The 19,263-nt window shown below is 64.3% G+C and overlaps 1 protein-coding gene across 2 annotated transcripts in view; it reads right to left on the bottom strand.

Annotated features, from left to right (window-relative positions):
- Positions 1-12,738: 12,738 nt before the first annotated feature.
- DLL1 (delta like canonical Notch ligand 1) overlaps positions 12,739-19,263 on the bottom strand; it is a 79,169-nt gene continuing 72,644 nt past the window's right edge. For both annotated transcript variants that reach the window (XR_009453336.1, XM_059699789.1), the window contains exon 12: positions 12,739-12,750. The gene's annotated coding sequence lies outside the window, so the exon portion shown is untranslated. The remainder of the gene's footprint in view (positions 12,751-19,263) is intronic.

Below are 19,263 nucleotides of genomic sequence, written 5' to 3'. Positions count from 1 at the left end.
GCTGGGGGGAGGTCACAGGGCTGGGGGGGAGGTCACAGGGCTGCGGGGAGGTCACAGGGCTGCAGGGAGGTCCCAGGGCTCACAAGGTCACAGGGCTGGGGGGAGGTCACAGGGCTGGGGGGGAGGTCACAGGGCTGGGGGGGAGGTCACAGGGCTGGGGGGAGGTCACAGGGCTGCAGGGAGGTCACAGGGCTGCGGGGAGGTCACAGGGCTCACAAGGTCACAGGGCTGCGGGGAGGTCATAGGGCTGCAGGGAGGTCACAGGGCTGGGGGTAGGTCACAGGGCTGGGGGGGAGGTCACAGGGCTGGGGGTAGGTCACAGGGCTGCGGGGAGGTCACAGGGCTCACAAGGTCACAGGGCTGGGGGGAGGTCACAGGGCTGGGGGGGAGGTCACAGGGCTGGGGGGGAGGTCACAGGGCTGGGGGGAGGTCACAGGGCTGCAGGGAGGTCACAGGGCTGCAGGGAGGTCCCAGGGCTCACAAGGTCACAGGGCTGGGGGGAGGTCACAGGGCTGGGGGGGAGGTCACAGGGCTGGGGGGGAGGTCACAGGGCTGGGGGGAGGTCACAGGGCTGCGGGGAGGTCATAGGGCTGCGGGGAGGTCACAGGGCTGCGGGGAGGTCACAGGGCTCACAAGGTCACAGGGCTGCTCGGGGGCTTTCTGAGGGAGGAAGCTGCTCCCTTCCCCATGAGTTCCTCCCCAAAGGACGCCCCTAATTTGCTGCTGGCAGAGAGACAAGCAACACACAGGCCCTGCCAACTGGGGAGAGTGGAGGGCGAACCAGTGAGCAGGCCAGGCCTCCAGGTGGGAGGGAGGAGGTTGACTCATTCCTGGTTCCCCGTGGGAAGCGCCACGGCCCCGCCTGTCAGCCCACATACGGGGGGCAGGCAATCTGCACCGCGCAGGGCCCACCTCGCCCGCCCCCGGGGGCGGCCATCACTCAGGACAGACACACATGCCTGCCTGAGGGCCCAGCCAGCGGCCAGCTTCCTCCCGGCGAAGCCATCGCTGTGTCCGCGGGGACCGGCAGCACATCCACGGGCGTCCAGGTCCCCGTGACACATCCTGCCCTGCAACCCAAAGACGCTGACTGCAGGGGAGCCCGCCTCTGGGCCGGAGGACACGCTGGCATTTCAGCCGCTGTGGGTCCTCCTCCTCGTCCTCCTGAAGGGATCCCCCGCCCCCCCCCAGTCTCCTCGCCCTAAAGGGATGGGTCCTCCGCCCCCCTTTCCCTGGAGGGATAATCCCCCACCCACACCCACACCCCCACCCACACCCACACCCACACCCACCCCGACCTCCTCGCCCGGGAGGGACTCTCTCCCTCTGTCCCTGGGGAGAAGGTGGAGTCTCTGTACCCGGTGGCGGTGGAGATGGGGACTGTCCTCCCTCGGTCACTGTCAGGAACATTCCGGACGCAGCCGGAGGCCGAGTGGATGAGGAGCGGTCATCAGCGTGCGTGTCTCTCCTGGTCAGATGGCCTCGCCGTGGGTGTCCCGCCCGGGACTTGGGACAACCCAGATGGGCCGTGAGTGTCAAGTAGGAGAGGGGGCTCCTCTGGCACCGCCTGTCTCGCAGGCACGTGGGTAGGTCGTCACCACGGAGAGCGAGCCACCTGTCCTCTTTTCTGAAAACATTGGGCGCTGGGTGAAGGTCACACCTGGCAGCAGCGGATAGAAAGGAGGGCAGCGTCGACCGCGCCTGCCTGCGTCTGACCCCGGAGCTCCCGGCCCCGTGGCCGCGTGGCCGGCTCCTCGTGGATCAGGTCTCTCGTCGGTAAACTGTGGTGCTGGCCGGGCAGAGGCCACAGCGGCTGTGAGGTTAGCAAGTCCACGCGTGCAGACCGGCTGGGACGTGGCACGGCCCCGCAAACACGCAGAAAGATAGTCAGAGAAAATGTCGTCGTGGAAAGCGTTGGCTGCGTGGTGGCCCGGAAGTGAGGGCTCCTGGGGGGCGGGGGGCTGGAGGCCTGGCCTGGTGTCCAGCCGCCGAGCGTGGACGCCGGAGAGACCAACGCTGCCAAAACCCAACCTCATCGTTCCTTGAAAGGGCATCCAGTTCCTAATTCTGGGCTTTTTGGAAATTCCCCGAGACCCGGTGCCCCAGCCCTCACTTCCGTGAACCCCACGGCCTGGAGGCGGGGGACAGGGCGCTGGGCGGGACCCAGGGTGCCTTCCTCTGCCTGTCCTGCCGGCTCCTCCCAGGTGTAGCCTCACTCGGCTCCCAAGGCTGCCCAGCCCCCAGGAGGTGGGGCCCCAGCCCACAGCCTCTCAGCCGAGTCCCAGTTCTCAAAGCGGTTCCCCGGAGGCCCTCCCAGGTGGCCCTCCCTCCGGGCGCAGATCAAGGCGGGTCAGAGCCCAGGGCTGCCAGGCCGGGAGAGACGACTGGCTGTTCTCTGAACCCGATGCTGTCCGTCCGCTGGTGCGCAGGCCCTCACTGGGAGCCCAGGCTCCAGGTGCACCCCAGCCCCGAGGGCTCCTGGGACCGGGGGCAGCTGTGACCCGACCTCTGACCCGGGCCTGGCGCTGGCCGTGTCCTAGGCTGGGCTCCCCCTGCCCATGTGCCCCACCCTCAGCCCTGGACTCTAGGCCTGAGCCACCCCCTACCCCTCTGTCCTGGGGGGGGGAACAGTGGGGCTCTTGAGGGCAGTGGGGCTCCTGAGGAGGACAGTGGGGCTCCAGGAGGGACAGTGGGGCTCCTGGGGGGGGACAGTGGGGCTCCTGGGGGGGACAGTGGGGCTCCTGGGGGGGGGCAGTGGGGCTCCAGGAGGGACAGTGGGGCTCCTGGGGGGGACAGTGGGGCTCCTGGGGGGGCAGTGGGGCTCCTGGGGAGGAAGTGGGGCTCCAGGAGGGACAGTGGGGCTCCTGGGGGGGACAGTGGGGCTCCTGGGGGCAGTGGGGCTCCTGGGGGGGCAGTGGGGCTCCTGGGGAGGAAGTGGGGCTCCAGGAGGGACAGTGGGGCTCCTGGGGGGGCAGTGGGGCTCCTGGGGGGGCAGTGGGGCTCCTGGGGGGGCAGTGGGGCTCCAGGAGGGACAGTGGGGCTCCTGGGGGGGCAGTGGGGCTCCTGGGGGGACAGTGGGGCTCCAGGAGGGACAGTGGGGCTCCAGGAGGGACAGTGGGGCTCCAGGAGGGACAGTGGGGCTCCTGGGGAGGAAGTGGGGCTCCAGGAGGGACAGTGGGGCTCCTGGGGGGACAGTGGGGCTCCTGGGGGGGCAGTGGGGCTCCAGGAGGGACAGTGGGGCTCCTGGGGAGGAAGTGGGGCTCCAGGAGGGACAGTGGGGCTCCTGGGGGGACAGTGGGGCTCCTGGGGGGGCAGTGGGGCTCCTGGGGGGGCAGTGGGGCTCCTGGGGAGGAAGTGGGGCTCCAGGAGGGACAGTGGGGCTCCTGGGGGGGACAGTGGGGCTCCTGGGGAGGAAGTGGGGCTCCAGGAGGGACAGTGGGGCTCCTGGGGGGGCAGTGGGGCTCCTGGGGAGGAAGTGGGGCTCCAGGAGGGACAGTGGGGCTCCTGGGGGGACAGTGGGGCTCCTGGGGGGACAGTGGGGCTCCTGGGGGGACAGTGGGGCTCCTGGGGAGGAAGTGGGGCTCCAGGAGGGGCAGTGGGGCTCCTGGGGGGGCAGTGGGGCTCCAGGAGGAAGTGGGGCTCCTGGGGGGGACAGTGGGGCTCCAGGAGGGACAGTGGGGCTCCTGGGGGGGACAGTGGGGCTCCTGGGGAGGAAGTGGGGCTCCAGGAGGGACAGTGGGGCTCCTGGGGGGGACAGTGGGGCTCCTGGGGAGGAAGTGGGGCTCCAGGAGGGACAGTGGGGCTCCTGGAGGGACAGTGGGGCTCCTGGGGGGGCAGTGGGGCTCCTGGGGGGGCAGTGGGGCTCCAGGAGGAAGTGGGGCTCCTGGGGGGGACAGTGGGGCTCCAGGAGGGACAGTGGGGCTCCTGGGGGGGACAGTGGGGCTCCTGGGGAGGAAGTGGGGCTCCAGGAGGGACAGTGGGGCTCCTGGGGGGGACAGTGGGGCTCCTGGGGAGGAAGTGGGGCTCCAGGAGGGACAGTGGGGCTCCAGGAGGGACAGTGGGGCTCCTGGGGGGGCAGTGGGGCTCCTGGGGGGGCAGTGGGGCTCCTGGGGGGGCAGTGGGGCTCCAGGAGGGACAGTGGGGCTCCTGGGGAGGAAGTGGGGCTCCAGGAGGGACAGTGGGGCTCCTGGGGGGGCAGTGGGGCTCCTGGGGGGACAGTGGGGCTCCTGGGGAGGAAGTGGGGCTCCAGGAGGGACAGTGGGGCTCCTGGGGGGGCAGTGGGGCTCCTGGGGGGGCAGTGGGGCTCCAGGAGGGACAGTGGGGCTCCTGGAGGGACAGTGGGGCTCCTGGGGGGACAGTGGGGCTCCTGGGGGGGCAGTGGGGCTCCAGGAGGAAGTGGGGCTCCTGGGGGGACAGTGGGGCTCCAGGAGGAAGTCGGGCTCCTGGGGGGACAGTGGGGCTCCTGGGGGCAGTGGGGCTCCTGGGGGGACAGTGGGGCTCCTGGGGGCAGTGGGGCTCCTGGGGGGACAGTGGGGCTCCTGGGGGCAGTGGAGCTCCTGGGGGGGCAGTGGGGCTCCTGGGGGGACAGTGGGGCTCCTGGGGGGGCAGTGGGGCTCCTGGGGGGGCAGTGGGGCTCCTGGGGGGGCAGTGGGGCTCCTGGGGAGGAAGTGGGGCTCCTGGGGGGGCAGTGGGGCTCCTGCGTGCAGCCCCGTGGATGCCACCCTGCCCTCACGCCAGCTCCTCCCCAGGCTCCATGGCAGCTGTGGGGACGCCGCTGCCACCTCCTCGCTCCCTGGGGCTGAGCATTGAACTCCAAGTCAGCACCTCACCACTCGCCCCGACCTGCAGTCCGCAGGCGGCAGCTGGCAGAGACCGCAGCCTCCCTGTGCCACGGGGACGAGACGGCCAAGTGCAGGTCTGGGTGAGGGACGCGGACGTGAGGCGGGAGGGACCCAGCCCCCCACCCGCGGTGCGGCTACCGGGCAGGAGGCTGTGCGCGTGGGGCTTGCCCGCGGGGCGCTCCTTCGAGGCGGTGCCCTCGCCCACGCTGCCGCCCCCAGGAGCTGCGTGTGGCCGTGGCTCCTCGGCCGCGGTTTCTCACCAGGACACCGGGATGCGGGCACCTCTCACCCGCTCTGCCACGCGCTGCAGCACGGACTTCCTTTTGTCTGTGCCTTCGTGGGGGGAGATTTGTGGTTCCGTTTTGCTTCCCTGACTTTTGTCCTTTTGGGCTGCACCCCAACCCCAGCTGGGGGCAGGCGATGGGCAGAGGTGCCTGTGCACAGCGGCCAGAGCCGACCGCAGGGCCGAGGCCTGGGCGGGGCTGCCTGAGGGTCTGCATTACAGGAAGAGGCCTGACCCCTGGTCTAGAAGCTTCTAGAGCTGGACCAGCATCCCTGGTGAGACTTTTGGGTACGTGCCTGCCCTGAGGCCACAGCTCAGGCCCCAGTGCTGAGTCACCTCCAGGAGCGAATTCCACAGCCTGTGTCTGTGCCAAACACCTGCTCAGGGGCCTGCCTGTTCAGGTGAGGGGTGCAGGGTGCGCGTGCTGGCGCGGGCAGGAGGCGGCACCGCCTGCAGCCGTGAGCACGGGTGAGAGTTAACACGTTGGTACACAGGATGTGCGTCGCTGCACAACACACACGTGTGCCGGTGACCTACAGAATCCCGCCCAAGCCAACCGGCATGCGCTCCAGAGAACTCGCACAGTGCGCCCGGTGCCCGTGTCCCCCGGCGCTGGCTCCTCCGCGCTCCTGGCCAGGCACCCTCGGCCCACGTCAGCGACGATCCTCACGGCAGATGCACTGGCAGGAACCAGTGCCTTCCACCTTTGGACACTTGAGGAAGCTGAGGTTCGGAGGGTGAGCAGCCCGGGCCACCGGCTGGGAGCCCAGTGACCGCTGGACAGAGGGACCCACACTGGGCCAGGCACGGAGCCCGAGAGGACCTGGGGGAAGCCGCCACCGTCGCCTGCCGGGACCCCCCCCGAGGCTCCCGCCTGGTTCTGTCTGTGCCTCCGCAGCCCCACCAGACCGGGTCCCGGTCTTTCTCGTGGAGCCACATCCCCGCCTTCCTGCTGGGCCTGTCATCGCCTGGCTCACCCCACCCGCTCAGGCCTCTCATAGCTGCCCCTCTCAGGTTCCAAAAACATGGCCCTCCTCAGGACACACAGATGTGTTCCAGGGGGCACACACGTGCACACAGTCACACACCTGTGCATCGCCACATGTGCACACATGTAAACACAGAGGGATACGTGCCTGTGCATCGTCGTATGTGCACACACAGCACCACCGCAGGGCCTCTCGTGGCAGAAGCCTGAAGGACGAGGACGCCCTGGAGCCCACGGGTAGCACCTTGAAGTGAAGTGCCCTGTACCCATGGGGGCTGCTCCCTGGGCCCTCGTGGTGAGCACAGGCCCTGGCACGTGCCCCCGGTGGGGAAGCTGACTTCCTGCACCTCCTCCTGTGGATCGGACCGTGGAAGTGCTCACTAATGGGGATGCCTGTGGGCCCCCAGGACTGAGGCCCCACCCCACCAAGTCCCTCCCAGAGGCCTGGCCTGCCTGGTCCTCCCCCAGCCCCACCTGCCCTGGGCCAGGAGGCGAGGGCTGAGCAAGGCCCTCTGAGCTCCAGGCGTCCCTGACGTTTAATTTTCGGGAACCTACCAGCTCATCTTTTAGCTTCTCCTGTGATGTAGCAACAGCCCCAGAATCAGGAGCCTGGACAGCCCAGTAAATATTTACAAAGCCCGGCTGCTGGGTGCTGCCTCTGCGCAGCTGGCCCTGCGTGGAGGGGGGGGGGGGGGGGAGGGGAGGAGCAGGGCCCCCGCTGCGCACTCACTTCCGAGGAAATGGGGCGGCCCCACCCCCACCATCTGGGGCAGCTCAGAGCCCAGGGCCCCACATGTGGGATGCTGCCGGGCGTCCCTGAGTCGTTTTCTCTAAACGACAGATCACGTCGCCCAAACACCAAGCCACCCTGTCTCCCCAGGTGTTGCAGGTAAACTGAGGCACACCAAGACCCCCCACCCCGCCCCGTGCCTGCAGCCGCACAGGCCCCTGTGGGTCATGCTCTGCCCAAGCGCTGGGAGGAGGTGGGAGGGGCCGGTTCCTCCTCGGAGCTGCTGGTGTCAGCCTGTGGCCTCCAGCTCCTGCCAGGACACTGACCTCGGCTCCTTCCCAAACCCTCGGCTCCTTCCACCGCCTCCCTGAGGCCTGACCCTCGGGGCCGCCCGGCCGAGGGAGGGGGACCTGGGAGCTGCACCCCAGTCCCAGGAGGGACCCGGCCCCGCGGGAGACCTGGGGTGGGGCGCCCTCCTCCTCCCACCCGAGGCCAGCTCCCGGCCGAGGCTCCATCTCATTGTGCGATTTCTCTCGTTGCCCCCCTTCCGGAGGCTTCCAGGCTCCTAACTTTCCAGCAAATAGACTTGAGGAAAAGCCTTGTTTATCTCACTAAATATCTCGATTAAAACATTCCATTCCACAAGCGTGACCAGGCCTGGCACCTCCCTGCTGCTGAGGAGCTGCTTCCTGCCTCCGTCTCCTCCCGGGTGCGGGGGCGACACTCGTCCTGCGTGAACGGACGCAGCCCCTCGCCAAGGGGACGACGAGGCCCAGCGGCCGCTCTCCGCTGACGGGGGCCTCACGCCACCTCCTGTCCCCTGAGGGCTGGACTGCAGGGCACCGTCCGGGAAGCCGGCCCTGTGCCCTGGTCCCTCCACAGACCTGTGTCCAGACAAGGAGCTGCCCCTCCCGCCCAAGCCCAGCGCCCCCCCCTCCCCCCGCCAGCTCCTCCCCTCCCGCAGCCAGCTCAGTTGCAGGACAAGGCCCCCTGCAGGTCCCTGCTCCTCCTGCTGAGGCGAATGTTCTCAGCGCGCAGACCCTTCTCGTCCGCTACATGTGCCTTACAATCAACCAAAAATCCAGGTGGAAAACTTCCCTTTTCAGAGCCTGTGAAGCTCGGACTCACCTCTTGGTAGAATGACATCTTAGCCATTTCCACCAAAGAAGAAACTTCAGTTGGAACCCATGACGGATTTGGTTCAGGCCTGATTCTCAGTGTGCAGGATGCTGTCAGCCTCCTAGCGGGTGTGTGTGTGTGTGTTTGGGGGGGGGCGGGTAGAGAAATAACAATGAACTAGGCGCCCCGACCACCTTCAGAGACGCGTGTGGGCTCTCAGGAACGTGCCCCCCAAAACTTACATGATGAATCGCTAACTCCCCCAGGTGAGGAGTCAGCAGGTGGCGTCTGGGAGGTGATGGGTTGTGAGGGTGGAGCCCCGGTGAGGGGGGTCGGTGTCCCTGTTATGGCCCACGGAGCTCCGGGCCCCGCCCGCCAGCAAGCCACGGCAAGGAGACGCCTCTGCGGCCCAGGAAGGGTCCTCACCCGACACCCCGTGGCCAGCACCTCCGGATTGGACTTCAGCCTCTGGCCTGTGAGATGGACACGCTTCTGTAGTGTGAGCCTCGGCCTGCGGTGCCCGCCCGTGACCCGGCTGGGCTATGCACAGGGCCGGCCGAGCCACCGTCCTCGTGCTGGGAAGGCGGCGGGAGCGAGTGGCCGTCACTGTGAATGCTGTTCCCTTGTCAACACGGGTCAGGCCGGCAGCTCTTTGAAAAGGAGTCAGGTAGGGAAAGGTGCCTGCGGCTGAGTGGGGTGCAGACGTCCCCCCACCGCCCGCCGTGGCTGCGGGCCCGCCAGGCATTCCTGGGGAAGAGGCCCCAGGCCCACACACCCCGCTCGGCCCACGCCCCGGGCGGCGGGCCTCCTCCGTACCCCCCTCCGGCCCGCTCCCCCTCCCGACCACACCTGCGCGTGTCTCGGCAGCGCTGCCTCGAGGAGCATCGCCAGCCTTGCGTGACCGCACACGCCTGGCCCAGGCGGCCCGTCAGCTGTGGGCGGTGTTGGCAGCGATGCGGAAATTGGGTGTGGATGACCCTCGGAAGAGCAGCAAAGGGGAGGTCCTCCGGGGACTGGCTCCAGCCACGTCCGGTCCTGAGCTCTGGGCCGACCTCATGGCCTCCTCCGTGGCTCACGCTCCGTGTGATCGCGTCGGCCAGCTGCCAGGTGATAGGAATCCGTGGACGGAGGGAAGGGCATCTGCCAGACATGCGTGGAGGACGGGTGCGTGGGCTCCAGGGACCGGTGCCAGGACCTGCGTCTTCCCAAAGGAAACACCAGCGAGGGTCCTCTGCACAGGACGGCCTGGCACGGCCAGGGGTGTGAGCGGGTCAGGAAACCAGCAGAGTCCACAGAACACGATGAATGGTGCCTGGCACGGCCAGGGGTGTGAGTGGGTCCGAAACCAGCAGAGCCCACAGAGCACGATGAATCGTGCCTGGCACGGCCAGGGGTGTGAGTGGGTCCGAAACCAGCAGAGTCCACAGAACACGGTGAATCGTGCCTGGCACGGCCGGGGGTGTGAGTGGGTCTGAAACCAGCAGAGTCCACAGAACACGGTGAATCGTGCCTGGCACGGTCCCCACCGCCGTCGGGGGAGGGTGCTCCTCTGGACCCGGCGTGGGTCTGACTGGAAAGGGCGGGACTTTGTTCAGGGAACATTCATGCCGGAGCGTCTGAGCTGGTGTGGCCCCAAGTGGCCTGGGCTTGGGGGGAAGTTGAGGGAAGGTCCTAAGAGCCTCTGCCACGGGTATTCAGATCAGAAGCTCATTGCACAACAGGCTGGAAACATCTGTGGTCCTAACTATAGCCAAGGGAGAGGAGAGCCTCCAGTGCCAGGTATGTGTCCTGCCTGACAGGTAGCCCAGGGCACCTTGTGAAAGGCCTGGCAGCGACCCACGTCCCAGGGAGCCCATGTCCCAGGGAGCCCACGTCCCGGGGATCCACGTCCCAGGGAATCCACGTCCCGGGGAGCCCACGTCCCAGGGAATCCATGTCCCAGGGAATCCACGTCCCAGGGAATCCATGTCCCAGGGAACCCATGTCCCAGGGAATCCATGTCCCAGGGAACCCACGTCCCGGGGAATCCACGTCCCAGGGAATCCACGTCCCGGGGAATCCACGTCCCGGGGAATCCACATCCCAGGGAATCCACGTCCCAGGGAACCCATGTCCCAGGGAACCCATGTCCCAGGGAATCCATGTCCCAGGGAATCCATGTCCCGGGGAATCCATGTCCCAGGGAACCCATGTCCAGGAATCCACGTCCCGGGGAATCCACGTCCCAGGGAACCCACGTCCCAGGGAACCCACGTCCCAGGGAATCCACGTCCCGGGGAATCCATGTCCCAGGGAACCCACGTCCCAGGGAATCCACGTCCCAGGGAACCCACGTCCCAGGGAATCCACGTCCCGGGGAATCCACGTCCCGGGGAACCCACGTCCCGGGGAATCCATGTCCTGGGGAATCCACATCCCAGAGAGTCCACGTCCCAAGGAATCCACATCTCCCTGGACGATAAGGAGAGTGGGAGGGAAGAAAGCAAGTTAGTGGAGATGTCAAAGAATCAAAACATGTAAAGACGAAGGCTCCCGTCTCTGTCCCTGAGCCCGCCCTCCCCACCAGGAAGAACACAGGTGCCTGGTGCTGGTCAGCGCAGGCTGCTGACAAACACCTCGCCGAGCGGCCCGAACAGCAGGGAGTCCTGGAGGCTGGCAGTCTGCGGTCGAGCGTCTGGCGTCGGTCTGTCCTCTCTCCTCCGAGTGTGGCGTCCTCACGTGGTCGCTCCTCTGTGTGTGTCTGTGTCCTCACCTCCCCGTCTTCTAAGGGCCCAGTCCCATGGCATTGGGGCCACCCGAGGACCAAGCTGAGCCACATCACCCCCTTAACACCCCAACTTCAGGCGCAGGGCCCCCTGAGAGGCTGGGGATGAGGGCTCCAATGTGCAGTCCGTCCACACCAGGCCTCACGGTGACCGGAACCCAGGGCAGAGGTCCCAGTCGCTCCCCAAACCTCCTTGCCGCCCCTGGAGCTGGCACCGCAGACGGACAGGGACCCCCACGGCTTTTCCTCCACAAGCAGCTCGCGGTCTCCACGGCGGACGAGGCTCGAGCCACAGGCAGGTGGGAACGCATCAGCCAACCCTGACGGGCTCCTTGAGGGAGTCGGATGGAGACAGGGCTGGTGTCGGGGAAGAGCAGCATTGCTTTCTGCCCTGTAGCCCAAGGCCATGCAGTGAGGGGGGCTCTTCTGGAAAGAGGAAGGAGCAGGTGTGGGGAGTGGACACAGGAGGGACCTGTCAGGCTGGAACCCGGGGTGAGGTGAGGCTGGGGGTATGGGGCGGGCACTGAACAAAGAACAATCCACGGATGTGGCCCGTCCACGCGGTGGCTCGTGGCCGCCCCCAGGGCTGTAGCTGGGGTGACAGGATCCCGGGGGCTGTGCCCAGGACGGTTCCACCGGGAACTCAGGGCAGAACATGCCAGTTACACGCCTCTCCAGGACCTGCTATCGTCCTGCTGGTTCATCTTCCCTCGGGCGCGGGCGTGTGGTGGTGGGACTAATGGGACATGGAACTTGGGTCTTTGTGGGGCCACAGAGTCAGGAAGCCATGAGGACGGCTGACCCGCCCGGCGGCCGGACCGCAAGCAGAGGCGGAGGAGCAGGAGACATGGGGCCGTCAGCTGAGCTGTGGACCAAGGAGACACTTCACTGTGCGACAGTCCACATCCCTGGGTGTGAGGATGAGGTTGGGGACTGGCCCAGGCGAAGCTGGAGGAAGTGGGCGGGTCCTTCCCAGCCTGGGAAGGAGGGACGGTCCCTCCCGGGCCCAGGAAAGAGCCTGGCATCGCCTTGGAGCAGGCGGGGCACAGGGCAGGGATGCGGGAGGCGGGGTTCGAGGGTGGATGGGCAGTGGCCCCTCTCCTCTGGGGGCAGGAGCCCACCGTGGGCACGATGCCCAGGCGAGAGGCCCCAGGGCACGGCCCACAGACAACCAAACGTTAACAGCCAACCGCAGCGGCAGCCTAGCCTTTCCGATGGGGATCTTGCAAAAGCTGCTGTTTCAGTCCCTGACTCACTGTGTGTCAGGGCCCGGCTGTGCCGGTCCCTCCATGCCCCCCCTCCCCGGGCAGATCAGAGAAAGGAGGTGCTGTAGGTGCCCCTCACCTGTTTTATGACAAAAACATTGTACAAAGTTGAAAGGAAGAGAAGGGGGGACAGAAAGGGATGAAAAAGAAGGAAAAACCACTTTTGTTGAATTTGCTGAAAACTCTTGACGTGACTCAGGGGGAAATCCTAACCCGGAGGCGAGGACGGACATCAGGCCGTCACGCGAGGCCGCGCTGCCCACACGGTGGTTCTGGATTCCCGGGACCGACCTCCGCGTGGACTCGACGGACAGTCCGCGTCCCCAGGGCCGGTCTTCATTCCCACACGGCACCAGCACAAACAGCCCCCCAGGAAGAGCACTGAAAACACGCCCAACCTCCCCCTCCCTAAGGCACTGATTCAGGGTCTCTCATGTCCCAGCCCAAGGCCAGGAGAGGTGGGGGGGGGGGGGGAGTGCAGCCACACTGCTGGCCGTCCCCGAAGGCACAGCTTCCAGGGACTCTGTGATGTCGGGCCAGTGCTTGCTGGAGGGCGTCCGTTGGTCCTGAGACGGACAGTGCGTGCGGAGAGGACAGTATTGGGGCCGACACAGACACCCAGGAAGAGACGGCACATGTGGGCTTCTCCCAGCCCCAGGGAGCCGGTCACCCCGTGAGTTCCCAGAACCTCCCGCCCCCCACGTCCCGCTGGGAAGGGAAGTCACCAGCCCCGTGAGGGAGGATCCGTGCCTCGTCCCACAGCCAGGGCCCTGGGCGGGGACGAGCTCTGGGCAGGGCAGCGGCTGATTTGTGCATCTGGAAGGTTTTAGGCTGCAGCTGGCTGGCCAGGTTGCGTGTTTGTGCACAGAACACGTTTCATCCGCACGCGCCCCTCCAGCCCACGTCCGGGGTGGAGCTGGGCCCTCCCCCTGAGTCGAGGGGCTCCTGATGTAACCAGCAAGTCGCACACTCACCGGGTTCCCAGAACCGCCTGTGAACAGAGGCGTCCAGCCGCCCCGCAGGCCTGCGTGTGCTGAGACATGGCTGCCAGCCTGGGGGGCTGGGTGGGGGTGACGGGGCTCCACAGCCACTCCGGCCCGGATTCTGTGGCTCCTCTTCTTCCAGCCCCAGGTGCCCTTCCTGCACCGACGAGTCCGGGAAGAGCCAGTGAATGTGGAAATCCCGTTTCCTGCCTGTGAGATGAGTTGATTGATTCATGAAGCCCCCGCCCCCTCACCACCTCTCAGCATGCCCTCTGGTGCTCTGTCGGCTGTGCTTAACGAGCCTGTGTCACCAGGCGCACACGCGTGGAATGAACAGGGCGCGTGGGCAAGGGGTCCAGGAGCCCCCGGAGCTGCACGCTGCAGCATTCACAGCCGCCAGCAAACAGCACAGAAGGCAGCCTCTCCCTGAGCCTGGGGACAGTCACACAGACACCCCGACTCATCCTGCCGCGTGTCCTGCCGAGAACTGGTCTGAGCCCTTCTCCACACGCCCCCCTCTACCCACCCCGCCCCAGCACAGGGCGCATGGCGGGGGTAGGGCCGCAGGCCCTCTGTCCCCAGAGAGGTCCTCAGCCCGAGTCAGGGTGCAGGCCACACACACCTGCCCTCGGTCCACCCTGCCCACCAGGACAGCACAGGGCCGCATGTCCTTAGCAGAAAGCCGCCAGCCGGAGCAAGCGGGCGCCACGGGCAGGCGCAGGGGTCTCCAGGGCCTGCCTCCTGCTTCCCGCTCCCCACCCTCTGTCTCACCTCTCCTTCCCCTGCACAGTCGCCCCCTTATCTGAGGGGACACGTGCCAAGACCCCAGAGGCACCTCAAACCGCAGACAGCCCCAGCCCTTAGGCGGACCATGTTTCTCCTGTGATGACAGTCACACGGCACGCACCACCCAGCCCCTCACGTCGCCAGCTCATGGTCGGCCGACCAGCAGGGGCCTTGCCTGTGGCTTGATTTGCATTTCCTGGGACTGACGACGCTGAGCGGCACTTATGTGTGTCTTCTCTGGGGATGCGTCTGTTCAAATATTTTGCCTGATTTCATTGGCTGGGTTGTTTCTAACAACTAAGTTTTAAGCACTGCACCTTTCTCATTCATCCCGTACACAGGCATCCATCAAATGCCCTTCCTCCCGGTCTCTAGCTCCGTCTCTCTTCCCAGATGGTGTTTGCACAGAGCACAAGTCTGTCATTGGATGAACTCCAGTTCATCATGGGTTTTTTAACTTATGAGTCAGGGTTTTGGTGTTGTAACCATGAAATCTCTGCTCAGATCGGAGAATTTCCTCCCATGTTTTCTTCTAGAAGTTCTATGTCTTTTAGGTTCTACACTGAGGTCTAGGATTCACTCTGAGGCCACTATGTGCCGGGAGCCGGTCCGTCCTTGCTGCTTGACACAGTCGCTGCAGGGAAGAAACCTCTGCACAGCATATGCTTCAAGGGGCCTGGCCTATAGGGCATCCTGTTCTTAATAGGTTTGCTCCCCTTCTTAGCGCTATGTGCTCTAACCAAGGCCACCTCCCCAAGAAAGGATGTTTCCCCAGGTGGGAATGTTTCCAGACTAGGGAAGGGAATAAATCAGTAAAACCCCCTAGTGTTACAGAAATACCATGTACTACTTATGAGGAACTCAGACTAAGACTGTTAACAATAAGTTTGGGACTTGCTAGGCCCACATCCCCAGGGGTCTACCCACCAGAGAAAGCACCAAAGCCCATTATGCCCCTAAAAACCTGCCAACGCAGGGCAGTCCTAAGGAAGACCACCAGCAAGGCTAAAAGGACATAACCTTTACCTAGGCCAGAGAATAGGAAAACCTCCTTCAGTTACTTCCTTATAGCGTAACAGTAGAGCAGTAGAATAGTAACCTTAGAATAGAAATAACAAACTAGCCCTTATAATGGAACACAGACACTAACCTTTAGAATAGAATGTAGAAACATAGACAATAGATAAGATTAAAATCAGCAGAGCTAGATAGAGATAAGATTTTTGACAAAGGTCAGATAAGAAACTATAAACATAAAACAAGGAACTGTAGAAGGTCAAGGGAGGACCCAAAACATACCCTGATGTAACTGTAGAGGCATGCTTATAGAAGCGAGTAGTACAAATACAGCTGTAACAGGACCATAAAAAAGAACCTGACTATGCTGACCATCTGAACGCTGTCTCCGTGTCCTTCATTCTTCGCAGACGCCGTCCACACCTCTGGGAACCCCTGGTCCGCTGGGGCTGGACCCCCGCAACTATGTACACGGCACAAGGTATCATGTTGAAGATCACTTTTCGAATACGGCCACACAATTTCCCCAGCACCTCCTGCTGACCAGACGATCTTTACTCCATCGACATGCCTTTGCAACCCTGTCAAAAAGCAATCGATGCCCTGACCCGTTTGGCTCAGCGGATAGAGCGTCGGCCTGCGAACTGAAAGGTCCCAGGTTCGATTCCAGTCAAGGGCATGTACCTGGGTTGCGGGCACATCCTCAGTAGGGGGTGTGCAGGAGGCAGCTGATCGATGTTTCTAACTCTCTATCACTCTCCCTTCCTCTCCGTAAAAAATCATTAAAAAAAAAAAAAAAAAAAGCAATCGACTGATTCATCCATTTACTCACTCCGGGATGCTCGAGCCTTCCATTGACTGATCTGAGTGTCAGGATGCCGAGACCACCCTGACCGGTGACTACAGCGTGGCCGCGGGTCCAAGAGCCGGTCTGTGAGTCCAGCCTCCTGCCCCGGCGCCACCTCCTGGCCTCCAGGCCGGTGTTTGCCCAGAGAAAGAACAAGAGAATGAAGGGAGGAAGGATGGAGTCGGGTGGAGAGCGAGCTCAGGGCAGGACACGCCTCCACCCACAGGACCCGGGCCCTCCTGGGCTCAGGGACGCCCGCGGCTGAGACTCGGCCAAAGCTGGGAAGACCCAACCACAGACAAACTCCCCGAACCAAGCAAAACATTCCTTCGTCCTCAAACAGCGTGTTTCCTTTCTCCTGGCTGGAGTTCAAGGGTGAGAGGTCGGTTTTCTTCACCCCACCCCATGCTGCTGGCCTCGTTGGTCATGGCGCCTGGGGATGCACATGGGGACTGTTCTAGAACTCGATAAGCCTCCCGGGTTTTGAATTCTGGAGGACGCAGGGATGTTTTGTAGTTTGATATGGTTTATTTCAGAGAACACAGAACTGTTTCCTGTTTTGCAATAAACCCTTTCATAAGCCTCCACGAAGGCTCGGACACCCTCGCCGGGGCAGGGAGCTTGGCAAAGCCTGTCCCTGTCCCAGCTCCTCTCCCAGCGAGGAAGAACGGGTGATGGAGGCCCAGCTCTGACACGTGTCCGCAGCCCGGCTCAGAGGCCCTGTCACCGCTCCAGGCCGCGCCTGCTCGCCCTGAAGTCTGGGTGCCGGCACCCACTGTGGAGAGGACACTGGGGCTCGGAGGCCTGGCCTCTACGGTCACACCAGGGCCACCTGCTGAAGAGCCCAGGAGGGGGCATCCCGGCGCCGCGGCCCTCGGGGGCTCACTGCTGGCCGTGAGCAGCTGGCAGGGCATCGTGGGGGTGGCTCCATCTCCTCTCTGCTCCGCCCGAGCTCCCTGGAGTGCCCCCCAACCAGGCAGGAGTGGTCTCCCAGGCCAGTGACCACCACCTCCATCGCCACAGCTCGCCCAGCCAGCCTGCCCCCCCCCCCCCCCCCGGACATGCCGGGCCACTCCCTCGCCGCCTGCAGCTCCAGCCAAAGTGGACGAAAGCTGAACCCGCTTCTGTCCCTGTCAGTTCATTTGCACGTCACCGTAACGTGAATATAAACGATGAGGTCAAGATGGATTTGAAAATAGAGCACCTGCAGCGACATGTTAGCTGAAAGGTGCACGTGAACATGCTGGCCGCTGGCACTGTTTGAAAATCCCTGCTTCCGTCCATCTTACTTCCGAGGCTGTTTTCTCTGGTTTGACGATTATGATATAACTAGAGGCCAGGTGCACGTAATTCATGCACGGGGGAGGGGGGGTGGGGAGGGGGAGAAGTCCCTCAGCCCGGCCTGCACCCTCTCACAATCTGGGACCGCTGGCTCCTAACCACTCACCTGCCTGGCTGCCTAATCACCGCTAACTGCCTCTGCCTCGGCTCCCACCACCATGGCTTTGTCCAGAAGGACCTCTGGAAGGATGTCCAGAAGACGTCTGGTCTAATTAGCATATTACCCTTTTATTAGTATAGATTAAAGCAAAACACAGAAGCTGCCTATGTCCCTCAGTCCTACCAGAGCTGGCGTCAGCAACCCAACCAGCCAGGGAGGCTGATGGTCACAGGGAACGCTGGCCGTGGACTCAGGGCTGACCATTGACTCAGAGCTGATCTAGGGCTCAGGGCTGATTGTGGGCTCAGGGCTGGCTGTGGACTCAGGGCTGACTGTGGGCTCAGGGCTGACCATGAACTCAGGGCTGACTGTGGGCTCAGGGCTGACTGTGGGCTCAGAGCTGATCTAGGGCTCAGGGCTGACTGTGGGCTCCGGGCTGGCTGTGGGCTCAGGGCTGGCTGTGGACTCAGGGCTGACTGTGGACTCAGGGCTGGCTGTGGACTCAGGGCTGACTGTGGGCTCAGGGCTGACTGTGGGCTCAAGGCTGGCTGTGGGCTCAGGGCTGGCTGTGGACTCAGGGCTGACTGTGGGCTCAGGGCTGACTGTGGGCTCAGGGCTGACCATGAACTCAGGGCTGATTGTGGGCTCAGGGCTGGCTGTGGGCTCAGGGCTGGCTGTGGACTCAGGGCTGACTGTGGGCTCAGGGCTGACTGTGGGCTCAGGGCTGACCATGAACTCAGGGCTGACCATGAACTCAGGGCTGACTGTGGGCTCAGGGCTGACCATGAACTCAGGGCTGACTGTGGGCTCAGGGCTGACTGTGGGCTCAGGGCTGACCATGAACTCAGGGCTGACCATGAACTCAGGGCTGACTGTGGGCTCAGGGCTGATTGTGGGCTCAGGGCTGACCATGAACTCAGGGCTGACCATGAACTTAGGGCTGACTGTGGGCTCAGGGCTGATTGTGGACTCAGGGCTGGCTGTGGACTCAGGGCTGGCTGTGGACTCAGGGCTGATTGTGGGCTCAGGGCTGGCTGTGGACTCAGGGCTGACTGTGGACTCAGAGCTGATCTAGGGCTCAGGGCTGACTGTGGGCTCAGGGCTGACTGTGGACTCAGGGCTGGCTGTGGGCTCAGGGCTGACCATGAACTCAGGGCTGACCGTGGGCTCAGGGCTGACTGTGGGCTCAGGGCTGACTGTGGGCTCAGAGCTGATCTAGGGCTCAGGGCTGGCTGTGGGCTCAGGGCTGGCTGTGGGCTCAGGGCTGGCTGTGGACTCAGGGCTGACTGTGGACTCAGGGCTGGCTGTGGACTCAGGGCTGACTGTGGGCTCAGGGCTGACTGTGGGCTCAAGGCTGGCTGTGGGCTCAGGGCTGGCTGTGGACTCAGGGCTGACTGTGGGCTCAGGGCTGATTGTGGACTCAGGGCTGGCTGTGGACTCAGGGCTGGCTGTGGACTCAGGGCTGACCATGAACTCAGGGCTGATTGTGGGCTCAGGGCTGGCTGTGGACTCAGGGCTGACTGTGGACTCAGGGCTGGCTGTGGACTCAGGGCTGGCTGTGGACTCAGGGCTGACCATGAACTCAGGGCTGATTGTGGGCTCAGGGCTGGCTGTGGACTCAGGGCTGACTGTGGGCTCAGGGCTGACTGTGGGCTCAGGGCTGACTGTGGACTCAGGGCTGGCTGTGGGCTCAGGGCTGACCATGAACTCAGGGCTGACTGTGGGCTCAGGGCTGACTGTGGGCTCAGGGCTGATTGTGGGCTCAGGGCTGACCATGAACTCAGGGCTGACTGTGGGCTCAGGGCTGACCATGAACTCAGGGCTGACTGTGGGCTCAGGGCTGACTGTGGGCTCAGGGCTGACCATGAACTCAGGGCTGACTGTGGGCTCAGGGCTGATTGTGGGCTCAGGGCTGACCATGAACTCAGGGCTGACCATGAACTCAGGGCTGACTGTGGGCTCAGGGCTGATTGTGGACTCAGGGCTGGCTGTGGACTCAGGGCTGACCATGAACTCAGGGCTGATTGTGGGCTCAGGGCTGGCTGTGGACTCAGGGCTGACTGTGGACTCAGAGCTGATCTAGGGCTCAGGGCTGACTGTGGGCTCAGGGCTGACTGTGGACTCAGGGCTGGCTGTGGGCTCAGGGCTGACCATGAACTCAGGGCTGACTGTGGGCTCAGGGCTGACTGTGGGCTCAGG

The sequence above is a fragment of the Myotis daubentonii genome, chromosome 6 (assembly GCF_963259705.1).
Source record: "Myotis daubentonii chromosome 6, mMyoDau2.1, whole genome shotgun sequence".
NCBI classification, from domain to species: domain Eukaryota; kingdom Metazoa; phylum Chordata; class Mammalia; order Chiroptera; family Vespertilionidae; genus Myotis; species Myotis daubentonii.
The sequence above is the reverse complement of the archived record's forward strand: the minus strand, read 5'-3'. Positions and strand labels throughout refer to the sequence as shown.